At 42.4% G+C, this 26,268-nt stretch overlaps 2 pseudogenes across 1 annotated transcript in view; both read left to right on the top strand.

Moving 5' to 3' along the window:
• Positions 1–3,109: 3,109 nt before the first annotated feature.
• Positions 3,110–26,268, top strand: part of LOC149108738 (uncharacterized) — an 87,020-nt pseudogene continuing 63,861 nt past the window's right edge. Inside the window, exons 1-5 of the transcript XR_016208486.1 lie at positions 3,110–4,310; positions 4,680–4,793; positions 5,453–5,703; positions 6,126–6,387; positions 7,017–7,130. The product of XR_016208486.1 is annotated as an uncharacterized LOC149108738 (transcript). The remainder of the gene's footprint in view (positions 4,311–4,679; positions 4,794–5,452; positions 5,704–6,125; positions 6,388–7,016; positions 7,131–26,268) is intronic.
• LOC149108745 (uncharacterized) lies at positions 20,162–26,012 on the top strand (annotated as a pseudogene).

Below are 26,268 nucleotides of genomic sequence, written 5' to 3'. Positions count from 1 at the left end.
GCCGTATCCGTAAACCAGATTTTCTCGATATTTCCCGTGTAATGAAAACTATAACAAAATTCTGGTACGTGATTGGTTATTAATAGCCCCGTTTGAGCACTAATAGGACAGTTTGCGGGTCATGCTTGTAACTCGCCCTCTGGTGTAGAAACGGTTAAAATTAAGCGTTTCCTAGCGTACGTAGACGTGTTTTCTATCCAAAGCCCTTTACGCTCTCTCACAAACCAAAAAACACTGCTACGAAGGTCAAACGTTCCCAGGATGTCCTATCGGCTGAACTATTCATCAGACTAAAATGAGTGACAATAAATCAAAGTATTTATTACTAAACTACCCAATGATGCGCAAAATAATTAGCCCGGCTGAAATCTAGCACTAATTGCCTTGGTTTAGAAGACCTTCCTTTCAGTTATAAAATACAGTCACGCGTCGTGTTTAACGTAAACGTTGAATGAAAATTAAGGATCCTTCTGAGAAAGCTTCTCTGAAAACAAGCCGACCCAACGAAATGGCAGTGTCGTGGATTCGTGAGCTTGCTTGGTGTTTGCCCGATTAACGTTTCAAAAACTGGACAAATAAAGGTAACTTGGTTAATTGCTACCAAGTGGATTCAGTTACTGACAATTTGTTAGCCACAATACTACGGGTGGTAGGGAGGCTGTAAATTAGTCTAAGAGGGTATGCTGTTGACACAAGACACGCTCGGGCAAAAATAAAACATAGTTTCCGTTACAAAATATTGACTGTACGGGACGCACAACCCTTTAACAGTAACTGTTAACTCTCCCTCATTTTGCAGCTTTCTACATGCTCGACATCTTGGCACAGTTCCTCTTTTCTTTTCTTTTTTTTTTTGTCCTTAAGTCCAAATCTGTGCATGCTGATATCTGGCGTGCGTGGTTTCTCAAAAGATCTACTACTATTGTTTTCCTGGATCTGGGCGGTGTTGTATTTTTATAAAGGAGCTGCTCCGGGATAACCGTTGGTGTGTTACCCAACACTAACAAAACTTCGCTGTCGGTTAAGGAGAACTGCTGTAGAAGATAACTGTTCTCCGGAACTCTTTAATATCTAGCGTTGTCCACATGATGTGGTTTTGAAAAATGTTCACATTAGCGCGAGGGATTATTTCCAGTTTGAACTTTGTAACCGGAACTGTCACTCTTAGAATTAACTACAATAAGAGTCCCTTCGAGAGACGACTGCGAAGAACTTGATTTAGCTTTAGTTGTCTCGTTCTCTTGCTTTGCCGTTTAAAGCCTCTGTAAAAATAGTCTGCTTCGTATCGGCCTGTAACGACTACCTCTTGCCTCGTCAGACCTCCTAGACTCGACACTTGCGTTGTGCCGATCGCACGGGTTAGGACTAGCCATCGGGTTGTTTGAGTCACCGGCCCTATCCTCGTCCCTTAGATCTTCTATCCGCGACCTTTCGCCCATTTTAGTTGACTTCTTTTCGCTTTGTCTTGTCTTTGCCAGGGAGGGACCACTGCCTCCCTTGCCGTTGCCATTTTAAAGTGCCTTATATTCTACTTCCAGCTGCACGTTGTCTCGGACATCAGCATGAGCTGCATAGAGAAGGGGCATGTTCAGACGGTCTCTTTTCACCCAGTTGGCGTAAATGGTCTCCGCTTGATTCATTTTCGGAGTACTTAGTAACGGTACGATTCGACCCACCTGTGTAAATATTTTCGATCGTTGTCCTCTTCATTGAAATCCTCTAAGTCTTCCTTGGCCTTGTTGACGATTGCACAGTGCTTTAAAACGTCTTCTGTCTTCTTTTCTTAACCTGGGAGCCTGCCGGTTCCGGCAATCTTAGAAAATAACATTCGCTAGTCTTGACTCTTTCCGATCCAGGGCATGAGAATCTACTGACCGTCGCAAACCCGCCATATTTGAGCATGCCATATCATTAACCCGGCCATGAAGATTAAAGTTAAGAAATACTTCTTACAGTATTTCGACTTTCTTTCCATAGAACTTCGCTAAAAGTTGTTCTAAAAAAGCTCGACTGAGCAACAGTCTTCACTTTCACATTTCATTGTGGCGAGAGGTACAAGTCAGTGAAACCAAACCTTTGCACCTCTTTACCTTCCCGTCCAAAAAACAAAATTCTTGACTCAAGATATGGTATTCAGTTCTGTCCATGCTAAGTGTGAATTTTGCTTTAAACTTACTGGTCTGAAAAACAAATGAGGGCTTATCAGGATTACCACCCCGGTCATTTAATTTATAAACATAACATGGGTCACAAGAGTCGGCCAAAGGAACAGGTGTTTTAAAAAACGTTTTTGAAGATAGGTCTACCAAAGATCATCCTTTACTGGTCTATCAAAACGTTTGTTTCAGGTTTTTTGCTTATGATTATTTTTCAAGTTTGCGTGACCAGCGCTGTTTACTCGCGATCCGCACCGCTTACCCGCGACCCGCGCTGCCTACCCGCGACCCGCGCTGCCTACCCGCGACCCGCGCTGCTTACCCGCGACCCGCGGCTCGCGTTGATTACACACTCCCGAGATTTCCTCCCATGCATGCTTGATCCGTCTCATGTCAGAGTTCGTTGTGTTCTCTTTTTTGAAATTATTTCACCTGTTTTATGACTCGAAGGCTGCAGCATAATCTGAATAGCTGTCGATCAATTTTCACTCCTCCTTTAACAAACAAATGAACGCGATTACATCGATATAGTTGCGGACGTAATCCCAAAAGTATAAAACATTCCTTACAGTGGCTTCTGACTTATAATATAACGTGTTCTTTTTAAATGGTCTTTCAATCTCAAGTGGACCGCTGAAGAGGTCTGCTTGATACAGGTTTGACTGTAATATTAAGATGTCCAAACGCAAATGAGATGGAAATTATTTCTGCACTACTGTGAGTCTAACAGCAGTTGTGGAATTGTTATATCGGTCTCAGTTGAGTCTTGAAAAAGCTTGGCTTACTTCATCTCTATATTTAGCTCAGTAGGAAGCTTGACGCCATATGGCTGAAGCAATCAGATGGAAAGGCTAAAATGGGCAATGTTTTTAACATGTAGACACTTCACGGTATGGCTTTTACAAGTCTGCTTCTTTTTTCCTCGTAGGAGTCTGATCTCCAGGCAGGTGGCAATGACTTCACCTTCACCGAAATCTCGAGAACATGGCCAGCTATATTCGTCCCCTGGCAAATTACATGTAACAATACTGGCATCAGAATGGAGGTCAACTAAAGGCGGACTCTCCACCATAAACAGAGAATTAGCCATAGAGTTGGCTAAATGTCCTGAGGTGGAAATCTCTTTCTTTGTTCCACAATGCAGCGAAGAAGACAAGAGAACAGCCCGTGATCACCACATTGAAATTGTCGAGGCAACAAGACTGACTGGGTACGATGAACTAGAATGGCTTAGCTTTCCGCCAGATCATTTGCAAATTGATGTCATCGTTGGTCATGGCGTGAAGCTTGGTCACCAAGCGCAAGTAATAAGGAAGTCTCACAAATGTAAGTGGATTCAAGTTGTCCACACAGACCCAGAGGAACTGGGAATGTATAAGTCCTACCAAAATCCGATTTCCACGGGCGAGAAGAAGCACAAAATAGAAGTGGAACTTTGCGAAAAGGCTGACTTCGTTGTGGGCGTTGGGCCGAAGTTGTGCGAGACTTTTCGCAGATATCTTCGCTGGTGTAAGAAAGATGAAACCATTCTTAACATTACCCCTGGTGTCTTTAATGAATTTGTGCATGTTGAACATGCTGCTGAAGAGAGAGAACGATGCGGCATTTTAGTGTTTGGCCGCGGAGATGCTGAAGATTTTCAGTTAAAGGGTTTTGATGTGGCTGGCAAAGCCGTCGCTGAGTTGAATGATGCTCATCTTGTTTTCGTTGGTGCACCTGAAGGAAAGCACGAGGACATAGCAAAGCGTCTGCTTGAGTGTGGTCTTCCTGCTCACCGCCTGACAGTGAGAAGCTTCCTGCAAAGCGGAGAGGATTTGAAACAATTGTTCTGCGAAGTAGATCTTGTACTGATGCCTTCCAGAACAGAGGGATTTGGCTTGACTGGCCTAGAGGCATTATCAGCTGGTCTCCCTGTACTTGTTAGCAAGAACTCAGGATTTGGAGAAGCCCTAGGTAAAGTACCGTTTGGTTCAGCATGTGTGATTGATTCTGAGAATCCGCTGGTATGGGCTGAAGCCATCAAGAAAGTCTGGAATAAAGATAGAGAGACAAGACTTCAGGAGGCTGAACTGTTACGTTCTTCCTATAAGAAGAATTACAACTGGGCCAAACAAAGTCGAGGTCTTGTTAACCAAATGTTAACCCTCGTTGATGGTATGTACTTGTCGGGCATTTTTGTAGGATATCTACAAATTTATAACTAGTGATAGTGACTGTGACGTGAAAAAAAAAAGGCGTTTTTAATCAAATTTTGTAGCACCACACATTAAGAATGATAAACTGGACACTGGACCCGGCTGTCTAAAGTATGACCAAACTAATTCGGTGAAAGTGTGATTTTTGATTTCAGGTCTGTAATGTTTCAGTGAAGCCGTTATGTTGATATTTTTGAACTTCATCCAGAAACAGTTCTTGGAGAAACACGTTTAATTATATTAGTGTTAATCGGCATACCAGGCTAAACTGCTGATTTTCAAAAATGGCTACTCTTTTGTTTAATTTAAAATATCTCTCTGTTTGCAGGTCAAACTAATTTTGTTAAAGATTCAGCTCAAAGCCCAAAACCCAAATTTCCTGCAGTTTTATCGTCTTCTAGTGCCCAGGATACCAAGAGGATGCTTGTGGAGGACCATGCAGGTAAATAGCAGCTCCGAACTGTAACAATTTTATAAATAAGTCATGTTATGTCCAGGTTTGCAGGAAGCTGTAAGATTACGAAAATTTTAATACACTCGAACCTCTTCTTGCGGACACCTTTATATTACGGACAATTAATATTTGATCCCAAAATTCCAGAATTCATACATTCGTAGACAGTTCATTTACCTCTATAATACGGACTCTTCCATACTCTTCATTTGTACTAATATGGAAAATTGTGAAGACGATGCACTTCACCTAGTGTCTTGGTGCTTAGTGGCACGCGAGACCTCAAGAAGAGTAAGGATCAAATAATGGGTCCAATAGGTTAAAGCGGTTTTTAAATGAGAGTCGTAAAACGAAAACACCAAACCAATGTACTTACCAATTAGACTACTCAGCTAATCTGAAAACCTAGGAAACCCAAAACCAAAACCCAAGTCAGTAATTGCCTGATTACTTTCGACACTGAAATCCTATATCCTAATTTGTTGTTATTTCGTACAATTTCCTATTCTTTCTGAGTTTAGTACAGTATTTAGTCGTGACTTGCAGTAATAAATTATATATATAAACCAGACAAATGCGTGATCTTTTACTCAGCTAACCAATTAGATAGAAGATATTATAACGGCAATAATTTTGACTGCTTCCAGCTATGAAAAGTATTCGTGATCTGCAGCAAATGGAGAGTGATCCAAACGAGTTCAACAAGAAATCTGACGCAACGGAAAATCTGCAAAAGATTGCTTCAGATAAGGGATTCAGCATTTGTGACAACCCAGGATCGGGAAACTGTATGTTCTACGCACTGTCAGAGCAACTGCAAAGCGTGAAAGGAATCCAAATTTCGGTGACTGAACTTCGGAAAAAGTTAGTCGGATGCCTCAGGAACTCCCCCAAATTGGTAAGTAAGCGGTGCACAGGTGTCTTCTGATGTGAATGAAAGTGTGCTAAAACAGGGCTTTGAAATCTCTTCGAGTATCTGATGATGGAATTTAAAAATTATACTCCTTTCTCGAGTACGTAATCATAGTTATTGCCGGGCAAAATAACTAGCAAAAGCTTTGGTATCAGTAGGAACTTTGTGTCTCTGACCCAATCGAGAGATGTTACCTTATTAGATAAACTATGTATCAACATAATTCCATAAATCTAGTAACAACCGGGTTAGGTTTTGAATACCCATCGATTGTAAAAACGTGAATTATTGTTAAGAATATTGAAAACCAAATGCCGTTTATTTTGGTATAGGCCAGGACGACTCTCATATCGTGTCAGCTACTTTTAGTACATTCAATTAACTTTAAACTTTTTTCGCTTTCAAAGACCGACGGAACAGATTTGTTCAACTTTGTCCATGGATACCCATTTTGGGCTGATTACTTGAAAAGCATGGAAAAGGATGGCACATGGGGCGATCACTTGGTTCTCCGTGCCGCAGCAAGCTGCTACAAAGTTCCTATTCGTGTAATCAGCAGTCTTGACTGTGATTTAATCATCAATCCAGATCCTGTTGTTGGCAACACCAGCCTGCTTGTTTTGGGACACATCCACGAGAAACACTACGTTAGTCTGCAACCCAGACAAGGTAAGTTGCAAGGATTTGATAAGCCAGTAAAACCAACATAAAAAATTTGTTCTCTCGATTTTAACGTAATTAACAAGCGGCTCTCAATTAGTTTGCTGTTTTAGCTCAATAGCAGGAATTTTCCCAATTTTGTTAAACCCGAAATTCAGATCACACCTGTGGTGCGATGTGATAGTGTAGCTATAAGGAAACATGATTTTCACTTTCCTTTGACATGGTATTATAACAGGGTTTCAAGAAGATAACTTTAGATGCAGATGATAAAAAAACCTTTTTAAAATAGTCGGTTTAAGCTTTAGTTTTAATAAATTTCTTTCAAGTCGCCACAAATAAGACATCTTTGATATCAGCAGTACAAGTATTTCGTCTGGTATGAACGTTGGGTGACTGACCGATGTACGAGTGATTTGATTTCAGTTGTGTGATGTTTCAGTAAAGCCGTTATGTTTACATTTTTCGACTTCACCTCTCGTAAAAAAAAAAAGTAGTGAGGAGCACTTTTGAATGTTCATTTAACTATTAATATTGTATTAGTGTTAATCAGCATACGAGGAAGAACTGATGGTTTTTAAAAATGCAAACTTTCTGGCTAATCTTTTGTTTAATTAAAAATACCTTTCTATGTGCAGGTCAAACCAATTTTGTTAAATGTTCAACTCAAAGACGAAAACACAAATCTCCTGCAGTTTTATCTGCTTCTAGTACCCAGGGTACTTGGAGGATGCTTGGCGAGGACCATGCAGGTAAATAGCAGATCTGAATCGGCAGCAACAGATATATAAATAAATCATGTTATGTAACTTTGCAGGAAGTTGTAAGTATACGAAAATTTTAATACACATGCTGTCTCCAACGTGTTCTTACGGGAACATCTATATCACGGACAGTTAATTTGAACTCAAAAATCCAGAATTCAATACATTCGTAGACAGTTCATATACGTCTATAATACGGACGCTTCCATAATACGGAGGCTTACTATCTTTATTAATACCAATAACGAAAATTTTAAAGACGATCAACTTCACCAAGGTTCTTGGTGCTTAGTGGTACACGAGACCGCAAGAAGAGTAAGGATCAAATAATGAGTCCAACAAGTTAGAGCGGTTTTCAATTGAGTGTCGGAAAACGAAAACCAAATTTATGTACTTACCGATTAGACTACTCAGCAAATCTCAAAACAAGTAGAGCAAATGACCAAGTTAAACTAACACATAGAATAAAGAGTATAGAATATAGAGAGTAATTCGCATAAATTAAATACGCACGTAAAAGGAATGTTCGGAAGAATGCAAAAAGCGCTCAAATTAATGTTTGTTTAAAAGAATGTTATATTGTCTCAGGAGTGGGCATGAATTATTGTCAGCCTCAACAGTTTTGGCCGTGTGCCATGATTCCAGTGTCTTTCCCCGAAATTCAGAATTGCCTGGCTTTTAGGACCATGATAACAAAGCATTAAATAACATCCTCGGGAGGTAGATTGTAAGAGGTAACTCATCAAGTGCTTTTATATGAACTGTTGTAGGCACTACTCCCAAATTAACCTCCACGAAAGAAGAATCGAATTATGCTCAGTTGTGTCAGATTCTGGTCACTGTGGGTTCAGGAGTCCTGAGGGAAACATTTGACAGAATCATTCTACCACAAAATCTTCGGAAACATTTGAAAGACTATCAAAATCATGACACACTGCGGTCACTTCGAAAGCAAAGAATCCTCACTTCAAAGCAATGGGGTCAACTGTATCCTGATCGCGCTTCCTCGGTGGCATCCAAAGACTTTGACCTTACACTTCTCATGATTCTGTTAAGGACAGTTTGTAAGTTGACTCCACCAACAGCTGGCTGGGACGCACCTCCTCATGCAGCAGACACCAGTCGCGAGGCTGACATAGCCCGTGTTAGGTATTTCATGAATACTGTGCTTGACCATGCAGACAAAGCCCGTGTTAGTGATGCAGTATTTGTTAACTACTGCGAGAACATCCGGGAAACGCTGGTGAGATTAGGAGGAGCTGGTTGTGGTGATGCCATGGACAAAATCATGCATCCGAAAACGGACCCTATCACCGAGGAACATTACAAGGAGCTCCTGATGCAGTGGAAAAAGAACGAGGACTGCATCAAGGACAAAATGAATGAGCTGGATAGTGCGACGGAATCTTCTGGAGATGTGGGTGAGTTCTGATTTGACAATAGTTGCAAATGGAATAGTCATGTCAGAACCGACTCTTGTCAGTATTCCGTTCTGCTGAGACAGTGCGACTTCTTCTTATTCCATAAATGCCTTTTTATTGAATATTTGAAAGTGCAACAAAGAAAAGAAAGAAATACAGGTAGTCAACCTTGGAATTTATGCCCTGAAAATAGGGGAAAAACAGGGCCTTTCTCGCCTTGGACGCCATTCCGTGAAATAATCACTTTCCCAGCTGTGAGGACGGAAACTTTCCCAAAGAGCAGAAAAAAGGGTACATTTCAACGAAACTGCTAAAAAGAGTAAGCCAAAAAGAACATGCAGAACTCATAGAAAATTTTAACAAATTTCCCTATGTGCGCACGTTCCAACAAAACATTGAAATAATTGCCTCGTTCAAGAGGGATTTTTGCGTGCTCACCCTTTGCGTGCTCAGCTTCAATTACTCGCGATAACAGCGACCAATTCCATCCCCCTGGGGAGGACAGTTACATATAGCTATGTGCAGCGTCCAATTTCCGTTTTGAGGTAAAATAAATCACCGAAGTCAAAGGCTTAAAATGTTTTGCCTTAGTTTAACTTGCATTTTTCCAAGACTAAACACAATTTGATCAGCACCAAGTTATTTGCAACTGTTTTGAAAGAGGAGAATAGTATTGTCTTTTGACCAAGTATTAATAACGGCATATTCGACTTTTTTACTCTGGCTCCCTCTACTTTGAAAATTTCAAATGTATACCTTTTAAATTTTGTTTCTGTGATTCTTCTGGAGAAGGACGTTTTGTCAACATTTTATTCATAACATTTATTTAGTACATTGCAACAGGTAAGTTTGTTACGCTTATGTCATACTGTAGCTTTTCAGTGGTGCTGAAAGTGAAAGCGGTCTTTGCTGTTAGAACGCAGTGCCTGATATTCCGATACGACAATGATCCTATAGAATTGGAAAACTTTTATTTATCAAGTGCCAAAAAAGAGATCAAGCAAGTCGACATCATAGACATTCCTGATATCTTATGCATGGTAAACATAACTGCAAATTATAATTTTTGCCTCTCATGTGAAACCGAAGTAATTTATATTTCCTAGCTTGATTAACATAAAAAGCGTATTTTCTCATCTGATTTATTGTCTTTTTCTCTTTTTCTAGGCATGCCTTATCCAGCAAATGAGATAGAAAGAATCCGCCAGCTCTACAAAACTCGTGAAGGAAGTGTGCTGCCAGTACCATGGTGTGAAGATTTCAGCTTTCATCTGGATGAGATTTTCACCAGGCTCAGGGTTTTGAACAAAGAAAAAGCAAGAGGAACACTGGCTGAAGAAATCACCAACATGACAGCTATCTTCAAAGCCCATGAAGGATGTCAGAAGCCACGGACTATTTTGATTGAAGGAGATCCTGGCATGGGAAAGACAACTTACTGTCAAAAGCTGGCGTATGACTGGGCAAATAGACAGGAAGAATGGGACGAGTCTTTTCCAGAAATCGAATTGCTGCTACTGCTTAGATGCCATGATATCGAAACTAACATCTGGGAGGCTATCGAAGAACAAATTCTCCCCGAAGATATTAACAAAGAATCCAAAGAAAACATTTTCAAATTCATCCGTGAAAATCAGTCCAAAGTGTTGTTAGTACTTGATGGTTTAGATGAAGTGGATGATCCTAGTAAACTGGCCATGTACTTAAAACTTGTTGAAGGTAGAGAGTTTTCTAAGTGTCACATCGTTTTTACATCTAGACAGGAAGTTGGAATGAAGTTTAGGCGGTTCTGTGATACCCTGTGGGAAATTGTGGGATTCACTACGGAAGGTGCAGAAAGCTTCATCTTCAAGTATTTTAAAAACAACAGACCTTTGGCTTACAAACTCCTAGAACTACTTAGGTCAGGATCTGAAGACTTAAGTGAAATGATGGCAAATCCTTTGAACACCACTTTACTTTGTCTTCTTTGCGAGGATTTCCAGGGTTCTTTTCCGAAGAGCAGGACTCAATTGTACATTGAAATTGTACTCTGTGTTTTGAGAAGATATGAAGAGAAGAACCAATTGCCGAGTACCAACGACGACCTGATTAAAGTTTACGAGAAAGAGCTGATACATCTGGGGCATATGGCGTTCAAATCTCTGTGTGAAGGACAGCTATATATTGAAGAAAGTAGACTTGATTGCAGTTCGACTGTTTTAAGTCTTTTCGCTAAGTTCGGATTTTTATCAGTCCAAGTCAGTCTAGGTAGTCGAAGAAGACGTTGTGTGCGTTACGGATTTATGCACAAGAGTTTTCAAGAATTCTTTAGTGGTTTCTATCTCGCTTCGAAGATTCTCAGCGGAGAAGTTGACTGTGACACAGTAGTGACTGATGAGAGATATTTAGATGAACTGAACCAAGCGTTTTTGTTCATGAGTGGAATTATTGTCTCACGATGCGAAGAAACCGCAGTGGGTCTTGTAAAAAGCATCGCCGCACACATAAACGGCGAAAGTCAAATAAGTAGGAATCTGAAATTCGCGTTTGACTGTGTAGAGGAGTGCGCAACCCATAAGAAAAACCTTCAATCGCAATTGTTGCATACTTTTGGTGCCCACCTCCACATTACGGCGTTAGGGTTAAATGATGAAACAGTACGTGATGTACCGTTGTATTTTGAATACTTCTGTGAGGCTCTTACTGTAAATACCTCTTTGACTAATTTTGATTTGCGTGAAAACTATATTGGTGCTTCTGGTGCTGCTTCCCTCTCTGATGCTATTAAAGTCAATACCGTATTGACTAATTTGGAGTTGACGTCGAACAATATTGGTGCTTCTGGTGCTGCTTCCCTCTCTGATGCTATTAAAGTCAATACCGTATTGACTAATTTGGAGTTGACGTGGAACAAGATTGGTGCTTCTGGTGCTGCTTCCCTCTCTGATGCTATTAAAGTCAATACTGTATTGACTAATTTGGTTTTGATTGCGAACAATATTGGTGCTTCTGGTGCTGCTTCCCTCTCTGGTGCTATTAAAGTCAATACCGTATTGACTAATTTGGATTTGAGGTGGAACGATATTGGTGCTTCTGGTGCAGCTTCCCTCTCTGATGCTATTAAAGTCAATACCGTATTGACTGATTTGCATTTGAGTTGGAACCATATTGGTGCTTCTGGTGCAGCTTCCCTCTCTGATGCTATTAAAGTCAATACCGTATTGACTAATTTGGATTTGAGTGGGAACAATATTGGTGATTCTGGTGCTGCTTCCCTCTCTGATGCTATTAAAGTCAATACCGTATTGACTAATTTGGATTTGAGTTGGAACCACATTGGTGATTCTGGTGCTGTTTCCCTCTCTGATGCTATTAAAGTCAATACCGTATTGACTAATTTGCATTTGAGTTGGAACCATATTGGTGCTTCTGGTGCTGTTTCCCTCTCTGATGCTATTAAAGTCAATACCGTATTGACTAATTTGGATTTGAGTGTGAACAATATTGGTGATTCTGGTGCTGCTTCCCTCTCTGATGCTATTAAAGTCAATACGTATTGACTAATTTGGATTTGAGTGGGAACGAGATTGGTGCTTCTGGTGCAGCTTCCCTTTCTGATGTTATTGAAGTCAATACCACTTTGACTAATTTGATTTTTTAGGCGGATCCAACTTGATGATTCTGAACTTGCCTCTTTCTCACACCCAAACGGTCAATAATGGTTCAGTTTAATGGCTTTAGGTTTTAATGTCCTGATTAGGTCTTGCAGCTAACCTAACCCAGTATCTTGCTGACTATGTATATCGCGCAAGTGTGTAAATGCTTCAGTTTATATTTTACAGAACTGCTTTATGTGAAATTGCTGTAAATTGGTATAAAGGTTGTTATCGCTAGCAACTTGACAGTTGTAAATATACAGTATGGCTTCCAGAAGATAGTTTGCGTGAGTGTCTTTAAATCTTGATGTTGAAAACCATTTAAATGCTTAAGTTTTTTTAAAGATTGTCACGTGTGTCATAATCTGATCAGCGCTAACATGTCGCCGAAATTTTATGTAGTCTTATACTAACGAAAAACTGACGCTCTATTTTACCGGTACTGTGGTAGCTGACTCGTTCCCAGTCGTTTCCATACAACCTCATGCAGAGCGCGGAACGGGGCGAGACGGGAGTGCAGGGTGAGATCACCCCTTCCTCACCTTGCGCCCTGCCGCGTGTTGAATGAAGACGACTGGGGACGAGTCAGCTGTGGTAGAGACTTTTACATAGCAATGCCCATAGAACCGGTTGTTTTATGTCAAAGAAGTGCTTACAATTTACATCCATTTCGATTTAGTTCAGTTATATTTGAGACAGAAACCTTAATGACGTATGCCGATGAAAAATTTAGAATCCTTTAACTAATACTCTGATACCAGAATCATGGGTAATAAAGAGCCTTTACTCTCCATGCTGGAGTTACGTGAAACGTGTCTAGATGTTAAATAGAAGTATTTTCTAAATGATATGTGCAACCCTTCATTTCCCCGCTGTTTAAAACACATTGATTTTGACTCTCAGGGAGAATAACAACAAAACAAAATCAAAAGGCCCCTTTGGGCTATCTCGCCTAACGTTTCTTCCCGTCATGCAATATACTCCTTCAGATTACTGGTCCCTCTCAGCCAACCATTAGCCCTCTGGGTCTCTGTGTGTACCTGTATCAACTTCAAGTCCCTAAAAAACTGAATGCTACCCGTTTATACTCCTTGTCGGGGTGGTGAGAGGCACTATGAAGGCACAGGTGGTAAAGACGTAAACAATTTACGTGACATGCTCTTGGTAATTGCGTAATGATTTCAGCCGTTACGCGTTTAAGCCAATGTTTGAAATTGCGTCGAAAATTGCCCTAAATCATAAATACTGCGTGTAGAAAAAACAATATATATATATATGTCTGGATTTATGAAAGCGGTGTTAAGGACTGAATCAGGTGTTTTTTGATTTATTTGCTTTTTTCATTTCATCGTTTGTTTGTTTTTTTCTGCTTTCGCTATGACAGCAGCTTGTAAATCTTACCTAGCATGAAATGTAGGAACTCCTTGCCGCATGTTTCATTTATTTAGGTATTTTTTTTTATTATTTATCGGACCCCCCCCCCCCCGGCCCTTTTCAATTTACGTTAAGTTTAGCCCAGGCTACACTCGTCTGAATTCAGTTCGCGCGGTGACTCTGACAAGGAGCGACCGATAAGCGTTCTGTATTTGCTGTCTAAAGGAAGTCTGCCCGAGGACATCATTAAGTCCAATGAAGGCCCAAGTCTAACGATTTGCTAGTAAGCGTCGTCCATTATCGTACGTGAGTCGGGCCTGAGGAGATGTGTAAACTGTACGGGTCACATTTAGTCCCCTAAGAGTAGGCCGTTTGCCCTGTGGCGATAATGTTGTGCTTGCTTTAGACAGCAAAACTCTTTAGCCACATCGATTTAGGGCTCAGACGTGTAATGGACTAGACATTTCTAGCTGCTGTTGGCGTCATTTGCTCTGAACTTTAATGTAGCTAAAAAAAAAGAAAAAAAGTCTGTTGAAATCTGGATGTGCCATTCTGCGCTCGACAAAATTGAAGTACATCCGGGACATTGCTATTTGCGAGCAAAACGTGGCCACCAGGAGAGAGAAGAACATGAGTTCAAGCGCTGATCGTGAGTAGAATTTCCTTGTTTTATCAATTTTACGCGTTCTCGGCTTAGCTAAGTATCAGAACTGTCTGTGATTCGCTAGCGCGGAAGAAATTTATTTGCGTGGCTTCCGGGCGATAATCGACGTAACGACAACATGTTGAGTGTTCGCTTACTGCTAACTATGGCCTAGTTTGTTTGAATTTCAATCGATTCTCGATGTAGGAAGCTCTTGTTCAGTCCATTTAGGACGATGCAGGCCTTTAGAAAGCAATAGATTGGCTCTCCGCCGCGGTTTTGATATCTGTACGTTCTATCGTGTTGATTTAGACTCCAATTGCATGTTAAAAGCACTCTTAATTAAATTGTACAATACATGATTCAACGAAAAGACGGTGTATTTAGTCTTCCTGGCCTCAAAAGGCATACAGGAGAGTTAAGTGTAAAATTTGATTTTCGTAAAACAGTGCTCAATACATCAGAGTAGAGCGAAGTATATAATGTGGGAGGAAAAACACAAATAAACTACAAGTTCGTCCCTACAAGCCTGTTTCGTGGTTGCCCACTCATTAGGGGATTTAATGAGAATAATCTTTACCACCGCTTATATACAATATGTAGTGAATTTTTGTTTAAGGTTTTTTAGTTATAAACATCATCTTAACGTACAAGAAGGTATATTTCAATAGCATAATCGTCCTTCAGTGACTTCTTTCACGTACAAGGCGAATAGAAGCTTTTCATTTCATCGGGCGTGTGCAATATAGAACCAGTTTGTTTTTGAAATTTTGGCACAGTTTTGCCACAATTATACCACTGAACCATTTTGTTCACCACGAAACAAGTCAACTGTATTGATACAAGCCTTGCATAAAACACGGAGCTTTCAGGATGTAAACACAGCAAATACGGTGTATCAGACCATCACGTGTAAGCCCAGGTGTTTCGTAAAAATCTTACCGAGCACAGCGAAGCTGTCGCGAATCATGTAAGTCCAGGTCATTCGTTGAAGCCAGCCAAAGTTTAGCTAATTTGCTTGCTGCTATTTCAAATATAAACAAACCTCTACAAACCCTTCGACTGTAAAGGTACAGAAGTGTTTGATTTAGCTGAAAAATGCGTGATCATTCTGCCAAATCAGTACGATGTGATAAAACAGACGGGGAACCCTCGCGTGGACGTTCTGCCAAATCAGTTCGATGTGGTAAAAGAGACAGGGAACCCTCGAGAATACCTAAACAGAAATTGTTTCAATTTCTAAAACACAGACAGAAGAGAAAACAAATTAAACTTATTTTTCAAAAAACTTGTCCTAGCTTATCCGGTTTTAACTACTTCTGCAAAACATTTAAAACTTGGTTTCTAAGACACTGCTATGAAAGTTGTTTTCACTATTATTACTTTGGTTCAAAGCTAAATGCAAAAAATGTTCCATCTCATAACAGAATATTTCAAAAATTAAGGTGTAATAATTCAAAGCCTTCATTGAAAAAATCTTCCAGGCTTGTACTTTTTACAACACTTTCTGGTGATATGAATCCAGACAATAGACACTCATCTCAAATGGATACAAATGCTTCTAGTGCAAGTGCTGAAAACAGTTCATATGACCGAATGATTAACAGACTATGTCGTAAAGGTTTGCAGGCTTTGGATGTTGGTGGTTCTGGTTGTAACGATAGATCGTATCACTAGGTTAGAGATTATAGTAACGCAAGTGTGTCACGTGATTTTGTAATCGATGTAACACCTTTTTAGATAGAACAAGGCGTTGTCTCAAGTGTATTCTAGGGAACACTCGATTCCATTAAAGCACTTTGAACAGTTTTCTATGATCTGTGCGATATCGAAACATGGTGTCAGAAGTCTACTGAGCCTAACGTCTGCAAGATCATGCCTACGCCTGGTCAAGACGATTCGGCTGATACAAGTCCACCAAGCGTAGCGCAGCAAAATGAAGCCGTACCTGTCATACCGCCTCATGCAATTCAGAGCAACTTGCCTGTACCGTCGCGTTTGGATATACGTGGCAATATCGCCGAAAACTGGAAAAGGTGGAAACAAGTATGGGATTCCTTCGAAATCGCATCTCGCCTCAACCAGCAGGAAAACCAAATACACTGCATCGGACAAACCAATGTCATTTATCAACGCTACTGCTTTAACAACAGAAATCAAGAAACTGGGGAATCGTTCGACGAGTATCTTACGGCCCTTAAAGTCCTAGCCAAAACATGCAATTTTGGTGCGCTAAAGGATGAGCTAATTAGAGATAGGATCGTCTGTGGCATTCGTGACATGGAAACTAGGAAAAAACTACTCCAAGAAGTTGGATTAACGCTGCAGAAATGCGTTAATACCTGCCGATCAGCGGAGACAACGGCCACGCAGATGAAGGCCATGAGTGGCAAAGAAGATGTGAATGCCCTTAGTCAGAACGAAAAGCACCGATCCAAAGACAAGAACAAGAACAGAAAAAAGCTCGTGGATTGCAAGTATTGTGGCCGGAAACACGAGCGATCGCGTGATAAATGCGTCGCGTTTGGGAAGGAATGCACGAAATGTGGAAAAGCAAATCACCTGGCGAAAGTATGTAGGCAAGAAAATCCAAGCTGTAAAAAAGAGAAGAAAAAACGCATCCATCAATTAGGCACCCCATCAGAGTCACAAGATTCAAGCGAAGGGGAATACTGTTTTATGCTCTCTCGAAGGATCAGAAGAACATGTCAACAACGTTGACAGCTCGCTTTTTAAATCGAAGATCTTTGCAACGATGACAGTTGGAGGTCAACCAGTTCGTTTCCAAGTTGACAGCGGAGCAACATGCAATGTTTTCAACAAAAACACCTTACCTAACGCAAACAATGTCAAGTCACGCCATGCACGCAAGTTTTAAGCATGTTCAATGGCTCAAAAATGCAAACAATCGGAAAATGTCGAGTACCTCTATTAAATCCCAAGCTAAACGAAGAGCACGAAGCAGACTTTGTGGTCATCAATGAGGCATGCACTCCACTGTTGGGTTCAAAAACAGTTCAGCAAATGAAGCTAGTCGAAGTGCATTACGAAAACATTGCCTCAGCTCAAAAGGAAACCGAAGCACGTGGCCTCACTATGGATCAGATTTCCGCCCAATTCCATGATGTCTTCAACGGAGAAGGAAGACTAGAGAAGAAGCTTCACTTAGAGATCGACGGCACTGTGGAACCAGTCAGGCAGCCTGTGAGAAGAATACCCGTGGCCATGAAGCCAAAACAAGAAGATCTGTTAGATCTTATAACCGCGCTTTTAAAATTTAACTGTTTGCTTAGCACTACCGTCGGAACGCAGTGCACATTCCAAAGCAGTTATTGATGATTCTTTTCTTACTGTAGACATCACATCACTTGATCAACACAAACTGTATTATTGCACCATCAGTTGTAGCCATTGACAAATCTCCGATGACGTAATGGTCTTAATCTTTGTAGAACTTTCTTCGGGATATGTATGGGCATGAGCGATATGAATGACACGCTAATAACACTATTAACAACAGCTTTCTTTCTTAAAAGTCATGATTAAATTTAATTGGTGTTTTCCACGAGTAAAGGGCTAGCAAAGTAGTCACACAAGTCATATAATTTAATAATAAAACTCTATCCCGACCGATGTATCGATTTTGGTCACTTCAGTGACCACAGATTGAAAACGTGACAGAAAATTGACGTTACTTTCGATGATCTCATCATTAGCCAATTATAGGCCATCTTTCAGCTCTTTTCGTCATATCCCCCCCTCGGGAGAATTTTGTCAAGTTAGCTAATTTAGTATGCAGGCCAACGTAATGGCGGTCACCGTCGACGAAATGTTTATTTGATCAAAATTGGGGCAAAATCTTTCGGAGATGGAAATCAGGACATTTGTAAGGATACAGAAAGTAATTTGGGACCGGTTGCTGGCTTCTAAGGCTGAATTTATCCAGAAGTAAGCTGTATTTTCGTTTCCGTGCCGAAAGCCGTGCGATGAAATGTTATCGGCTTGTTCTGCTGTCTTGTTCTGTTTTTCTCTTGGTCTTTCTTGTAGCCCGCCGAGGCCAGTCTTTCGTCTAAATCAGTTGAAAAAAGTTCGAAAAAGATATTCCCATTCAAGTTTAAGCTCTCAGGCGATAATTCTGGAGATTTTTGGCCGAAACGTTCGGCTTTGTTATGTTCGTGTTTTTCGGTTGCTATGGGCGACCGTGGCTTCCTTTGTTAGGTCAAGTCTGGGGAGTGAGGTCACAAAAAAATTCTAATTAATTCTGGTTTTGTTCGATTTCGCTGAAATTTTAACACGATAAGGCTGGATTGTTAACGAATAGATTTACTGCCAGCCGATGTGTGGTAGCTATTAACGCTGAAGTGTTATATCGCTTCGAAGTCAGGGTTTTGAAGAGATTTTTTTGTAACGTGTGGGTTCGGCGTGATTTTGTAATCGGAGGTTTCTGTTGACCCCGAAGGAAAAAATATCCGGAAAAGGTCATTTCATCGACGATTCAAAGGAATATAAATATGTATATGTTCCGAGCTAAATTTCGGCTGAAAAAATATAATTTTTGACGAACGCTGGGTTTTTAATTTTTTCCTGCGAAAGTCAGTATCGGAGATGAGATTTATTAATGTTTCAACAGCTTTTGGCGAGTAAACATCGCAGGTTGCGTGACTCAAAATTTGGCCGAGTGGAAGCTTGGGTCTGGTCGCAGACAAAACTGCGAAAACAAAACCACGGGTAAACCATGAACCGCGCCCGGCCCATGGCCGCGCGGTTAATTAAAAGAAGAACTAGCTCGTCTACAGAAAATCGGAGTCATCAAACCAGTCGACACGTCAACAGATTGTGTGTCAAGTCTAGTGGTAATCAAGAAACCGAATAGTAAGTTGAGAGTGTGTATTGACCCAAAGCCACTCAACAAAGCATTGAAGCGTAGCCACTATCCTCTTCCGGTCATTGATGATCTATTACCAGATTTGTCAAAAGCCAAGGTTTTCAGCGTCTGTGACGTAAAAAATGGGTTTTGGCACGTGGAATTGGATGAAGCTTCGAGCTACCTTACAACCTTTGACACTCCATTTGGGCGTTACCGCTGGCTCAAACTACCATTTGGCATCTCCCCTGCGCCCGAATACTTCCAACAACGCCTAAATCAAGCAATTGAAGGCCTTCCAGGTGTACGTACGGTCGCAGACGACATTCTTATCACTGGCGAAGGTGACACTTTACGAGATGCTGTCAAAGATCACGACAAGAAGCTGCTAGCCCTCCTCGCAAGATGCAGAGACAAGGGGGTAAAGCTCAACAAAGAGAAATTCAAACTGAGGATGACGGAAGTCCCCTACGTCGGTCATGTGCTAACGAAAGACGGCCTAAAGCCGGACCCATCCAAGATAGAAGCCATCGAGAAAATGAGTCGACCTAGCGATGTGAAAGGTGTTCAACGAATCGTAGGTCTAGCCAACTATCTCACACGATTCCTGGAAAATTTGGCTGATATCTGTGAGCCTCTTCGGCAGCTAACTCGCAAGGATGCTGAATGGCACTGGAGCGAGGAACATGAAAATGCATTCCAAAGAATCAAGCAAGCAGCCACTCAAGCACCCGTCCTGAGATACTTCAATCCTGCGGAAGAAACTGTGCTACAATATGACGCCTCAGACACTGGTCTTGGAGCCACACTGTTACAAAATGGCCAGCCAGTCGCCTATGCGTCCCGCTCACTGACGGATACAGAGCGACCTTGAGATCTATTTTAAGCCAGGCAAGCATATGTACTTGGCTGACACGCTTTCAAGAGCACCCCTCAGCAGGAACGATGAAATTCTGTCCATTGAAAAGGAAATCGAGCAAATACGGATGGTCGACTTAATACCGATCCGTAGCGCTAGTCTGGAGGACATCCGCCGAGAAAGTCTGAAAGACAGCTCAATTCAAGCTCTCCAGAGAGTGATCAAGAGCGGATTGACCGGAACTGTCGTGACTGCGTAGCGTTACAACCGGATGTCATATTTAGTTCTTAGATGATTAAAGATGATTGACAAGTGAAATTGTAATAAGAGACAAGTATTGTGAAATAGGTTGATAGAGGGGAGAGACACGAACACAACGCAAACAACACGAGCATCGAGAGAGAAACTATTTTGTATTATTTTCGTTTCGTTTTGTCATTAAACCCGTGAATTGTTCACAACATCGAGAGTCTTTTGTGTACCGTACAACTTCGGGACATAAGTGGTGCCGGGACCAGGATTCGCCGGGAGAAAAGGAGTGTGATTTCAACACAAGACCTTGCACAAACATGGGAGACTCGGACAACGAGAAATCCGACCAAGGTGAGACAGGCATGTCACAACAAGAACAAGATCTCGAGAAGAAAATCAAGAAAGAGATTGACAAACTAAAATTCTACTTAGAGGAAGGCGATGAGCTTTTAGAAGACTGCGATTACAGCGAGATTGCGCTTACGTGCAAGCGAACGGATGAAATTCAAGACCGCTTAAACGACCTTATGTCAACACTACAAGAACTTAAAATCGACCGTGGAATATCGACACAGAGAGAGGTGAGACAGTGGAAAAAGGACTTGAAGGCCACATACGCGCCGCTTTTGGAGATGAAAACCAAACTAAGCAAGGTTTTGGAGGAAAGAGAGCGAAACAAAAGTCAAAAGGCCGAGGAGGAGAAACTCAGAGCAAAATTCGAGCAGGAGGAGAAATTTAGACGCGAGATCCAGCAACAAGAGAAGGAACTTTGGGAAGAGAAGATGATGGCGGAGGTAAAATTAACGGAAACGAAAATCGAGATGGAAAAAGCTGTGAAAGCCGCCCGAGCAAAGCTGCCAGAGCTCAAGATAACCCCTTTCAACGGCACTTCGGTTGACTGGATCAGGTTTGAGAACATATTTACATCACAAATAGACAGCAAGCCATTATCGGACGAGGAAAAATACGGCTACCTTTTGGAGCTGGTGGCCCCAAAGGTAAGAGATAGACTAGCTAATTTAAAGCCGGGTACTCTGGGGTACAAGACGGCGTGGGACAGGTTGAGAACTGAGTTTGGACAGAGCAAAACTGTTGTCGCTGCACACATGGAAGAGATAATTAACTTGCCAGTTACCAGAGGACTAAATTAGGAAAGGGTGCGCGAGTTTTATGAGAGGCTGAGCAAGAATTTTGACGCGTTGCAAACTCTGGGGGAGGGAGAGATGCTCAAGGGTTTTGCTCTGTCAACCCTGAACAAGCTTCCCCAAGTAAAACCCGATTTGGTGAGAACAGACGAAGGGTGGGAAGATTGGAACATGGAAAAGTTGATCAATTCTATCCAAAAATGGCTCAAGCGCAACAAACCCGAAGACAATCACAAAGATCAAACGGAACCAAAAAGAAGGGAACGTAGTTATTTTGGCCAGAAACAGCCCCACTGCCTGTTCTGTGAGAAAAACCACTGGGGAGAATCGTGCCCAACATACGACACAATCGCGAAACGGAGAGAGTTCTTTGCAGCAAGATGACTGTTTCAATTGCGCCCGCTCAGGACATACCGGGAAGGAATGTCGAAGCAGGTTGTGCTATAAGTGTAAGAGCAAACACCACACCAGCCTATGTGATAGGTCCAAGGGAAGCGAGACGCAAGATTCCAACGCCACGCTAAGCGGATACACGCCTTCTGTCGAGGAAAGGTCCCTACCCGCCATAGTACCATTGAAAATCCAGGGGAGTACATTTTGGGCTTACCTAGACACAGGGTCGGGAAGAAACTTTATCTCCAAAGAAGCAGCTAACAAGTTGAAGTTAAACCCGATACGTCACGACTCACGCCACATTGTAACGGTTAATGGGACGAAGAAACAGTCTATGCCAATCTATGACGTGACAATCAACTCAATCGGCAGTAAGGCAGGCGAGAAAATAGAAATTACAGGAAGCAAACTCGCAGATTTCACAACTATCAAGAGGCCCACCCTTTCAGAACTGAAGGAGAAATATCAACATGTCCAGGGAAAGATGTTTTACAGAACCGCAAGCGAAGAGTACCCAATCCATCTAATACTCGGGGATGCAACCTACTGCAAGATCAGGACGGAACAAGTGTATAAAGGCAAACCGGAAGATCCAATCGTTGAGGGAACCACATTTGGCTGGATTGTTCATGGTGGGAAAGAATACACAGACAGCAATTGCATATATGTGAGAGAGACTGACGAGTATGAAAGACTGTACTCGCTCGACGTTTTAGGAGTAGAGAACCGAGGGGAAGACGATCAGCTAGACATCTACAAGGAATTTCAAGGGGGCATATCGAAGAGAAGTGATGGCAGGTACGAGGTGGGCGTGCCGTGGATTCCAGGCGCCAAGCTCTCAAATACAAATGAGGAACCAAGCAGGAGACGTCTTCACAATGTAGAACGAAAACTGAAGAGAAACGAAGAACTGAAGATTGAGTATGACAACATAGTTTACGAACAGATCGAGCAGAGCATCGTCGAGAAAGCTCCAGAGCAGCCAACGGGTGAACGCGTATTTTACATCCCCCACAAGCCGGTGGTGAGAGAGAGCGCTACTTCAACCAAGGTGAGAATGGTGTTCGTTGCAAGCGCGAAACCACATCCACTCGCCAACAGGGTGAACGAGTGCATGCACACCGGCCCACCGCTACAACCGCTGCTATGGGACATCATGATTAGGGCGCGAATGTCATCTGACATACTGCTGGTGGATGTTCAAAAGGCGTTCCTACAGATTGCAATCAAGGAGGAGGACAGGGATGCGTTCCGCTTCTTATTCAACATAAATGGAAAGGAAGAGCATTTACGTTTTGCAAGAATGCCCTTCGGAGCAGAAGCTAGCCCGTTCATGCTGGGGGCTACCGTTCAGCATCATTTCAATGAACAACCGCCGGAGTTAGAGGATACTGTCCAAGCGCTAAAAGAAAACACTTACGTGGACAATCTCATGAAAACCGGAAGGGGCGTGGAGGAACTAAAGGAGTTCAAACAGGAAGAAACTGAGATTCTTGAAGGCGCCAGGTTCCCAGTACACAAGTGGGAGTCCAACATTCCAGAATTAGATAGTGAGGACAATCCAAGCAAGTTGCTCGGACTCGTGTGGGACAAGAGGGAGGATACGCTAGAGATCCAAGCACAGATACAGGGTGAACAAGCACCAACAAAACGATCCATTCTCAGTCAACTCTCAAGTATCTATGATCCGCTTGGCATAATTTCACCGACCATGGTAGAGGGCAAGCGAATTTACAGAGAGGCGTGTGATGAAAAGGTTGGCTGGAACACTGAAGTAAACAGTGTCAATTCGCGAGATTGGCTCAAGTGGAGTAGTCAGCTGAGGAACGTCAAGGTGCACAGGAGCGTAGCCAGAGATATCAGCAAGATTAGGGCTGTACATCTCCACGTTTTCGCAGATGCCAGTAACATAGCGTGTTCAGCGGTGACCATTGCTGTAGTGGAGCACTCAACAGGTTTTGTGAAGGGGCTGCTAACGTCAAAATCGAGGATTTCAAAACGTAACACATCGATTTCAAGGCTAGAACTGGTGGGAGGACAGATAGCCGCAAACATGGTGAGAAATTTACTGACAGTGCTGGGGCGGTGGCCTATCACTTCAGTGAACGTGTGGATGGACAGCATGGTTGCGCTATTTTGAATCTGCAACCCAGGAAGAGCATGGAAAACATTCGTATCCAATCGAGTGAGGAAGATCGCTGAGATCACTCAAGAAACCAGAATCCAGTGGAGATATTGCCCAACTGACAAGAATTTGGCAGACTTAGGAAGCCGTGGTGCCTCACTAGAGAAGATGCAGAAAGGGCAGTGGTTTGAAGGGCCGGAGTGGTTGCTACATGAGGAGGAGTGGCCCGAACAGCCGGAATTAGAGAAAACTAAAAGCGTCAGTGAAGAACACAGACCAGAAAAGGAAGAAACGCTTTATTCAGCCAAGAAGGAGCCTGATGAGTGGGACACACTCCTTGCTAGAAGCAAACTCTGGAGAACCTTCCGAGTGACCGCGTGGGCTCTATGGTTCAAACACAACTCACTCACCAAGAAACACAGAACGAAGAAGAGAAAGGGGCCGTTGACGACCGAGGAGTTGAGTTACGCAAGAGACCGATGGATAAGGAAAGAGCAAGCAGACATGGAACCAAATCTAGAAAGCCCCGGTTGGAAGTTAGTAACAGACGAAAACACTGGTATCTTCAAATGCAAGGGGAGGATTCCTGGTTACCAGCCGACGTACATTGAGGGGGGAGTATTTGCAGACAAGCTCATACGTCATATCCACGAAGACATAAAGCACCTAGGAGTCGCAAGCACCACAGCAGCAGTGAGAGAGGAGTGGTGGATACCTCAACTGAGATCAAAGACGAAGAAGATAATCAACAGCTCTTACTTGTGCAAGGTGTTTCGCACTCAACCATACAGACCAACAGAAACAGCTGCACTACCACCGTTCCGCACAGAATGTGGAAGACCATTTGAGACCACAGGGATCGACTTCGCAGGACCCCTCAGTTACAAGATTTCCAAGAAAGAGCAGGGCAAGTGTCACATATTGATATTCACTTGCGCAACATCACGAGCAGTGCACTTAGAGGTGACTAAGTCACAAACAGCAGAGGAATTCCGGAGAAAGCTCAACGGATTCATCACACGCCGTACCCGCCCAAAACGCATCGTGTCGGACAACGCAGCCGTCTTCAAAACCACAGCCACCTGGATCAAGAAGATACGCAAGAGTGAAGAGCTGCAAGACTTCTTAGCGCAACAGCAGATAACGTGGCAATTCAACTTATCAAAGTTGCCGTGGTGGGGAGGACTGTACGAAAGGTTAATTAAAGAGGTGAAGAGAACCTTGTACAAAACAATGAGGAGAACACACCTAGAATACGCACAATTTGAAGCTGTAGTGATGGATATCGAACGACATCTCAACAACCGTCCTTTGACATACATGGAAAGCGAAACAGGAGAGGAGCAAGTGTTGACGCCTAACACACTCATGTGGGGACAAGAATCGTACACCGTAGAAGACATAGAGTTGGACGGAGACGAAGTCACCAAGTTACATGCACGATTGAATGAGAAAAGGCAGCATGTGTGGCAGAGGTGGAAGAAGGAGTATGTTCACGGCCTTATGGAAAGTCACCGAATCAAGAGAGGCGAGAGTGACTACCCAGAAATCGGAGAGGTCGTACTCATCATCGGTGATGAGAAGAACAGAGGAGAATGGAAGAAAGGTCGTGTTCTGAAACACATCAGAGGCAGAGACGGAGTTGTAAGAGGAGTTGATTTGCTACACAAGGGAAACCAAATCCAGAGGCCAATACAGCTGGTGTGTCCTCTCGAAATACGGAGCCCACTTGAAAGGAACACAGAGGAGTTAGCGGAGATTAGAGTGTAGGGGAGAACCGTTGAGAGACGAAGAGCAGCAGTAGACGCGGGAGCTAAAATCAGATTAATTGCCGCGGATGATTGAACTTTGAATCGTTTTTTCAGTTTCAACTGACATTGATCGTGATAAAAGTAAAATTTAAGTGATAATCAAATTTTAGGGGAGCGTGACCGGAACTGTCGTGACTGCGTAGCCTTACAACCGGATGTCATATTTAGTTCTTAGATGATTAAAGATGATTGACAAGTAAAATTGTAATAAGAGACAAGTATTGTGAAATAGGTTGATAGAGGGGAGAGACACGAACACAACGCAAACAACACGAGGATCGAGAGAGAAACTATTTTGTATTATTTTCGTTTCGTTTTGTCATTAAACCCGTGAATTGTTCACAACATCGAGAGTCTTTTGTGTACCGTACAACTTCGGGACAGGATGGCCTGAAACCAAAAACGATCTTCCTGCCGAATTAACGCCATTCTTTGATGTGCGTGACCAGCTCTCAGTTGAAGACAGAATCGTATTCAAGGGAGATCGATGTTTAATTCCAGTGTCCCTCAGGCCCTAAGTTCTTGCCAGAATCCACCGATCGCACATTGGCTTAGAAGGATGTCTGAGACGCGCCAGAGAGAGTGTCTACTGGCCAGGAAT

The sequence above is a fragment of the Orbicella faveolata genome, unplaced genomic scaffold, assembly GCF_042242905.1.
Source record: "Orbicella faveolata isolate gen_17 unplaced genomic scaffold, um_ofav_v1 contig_25, whole genome shotgun sequence".
Taxonomy (NCBI): domain Eukaryota; kingdom Metazoa; phylum Cnidaria; class Anthozoa; order Scleractinia; family Merulinidae; genus Orbicella; species Orbicella faveolata.
This window is presented reverse-complemented; position numbering and strand designations above follow the sequence as displayed.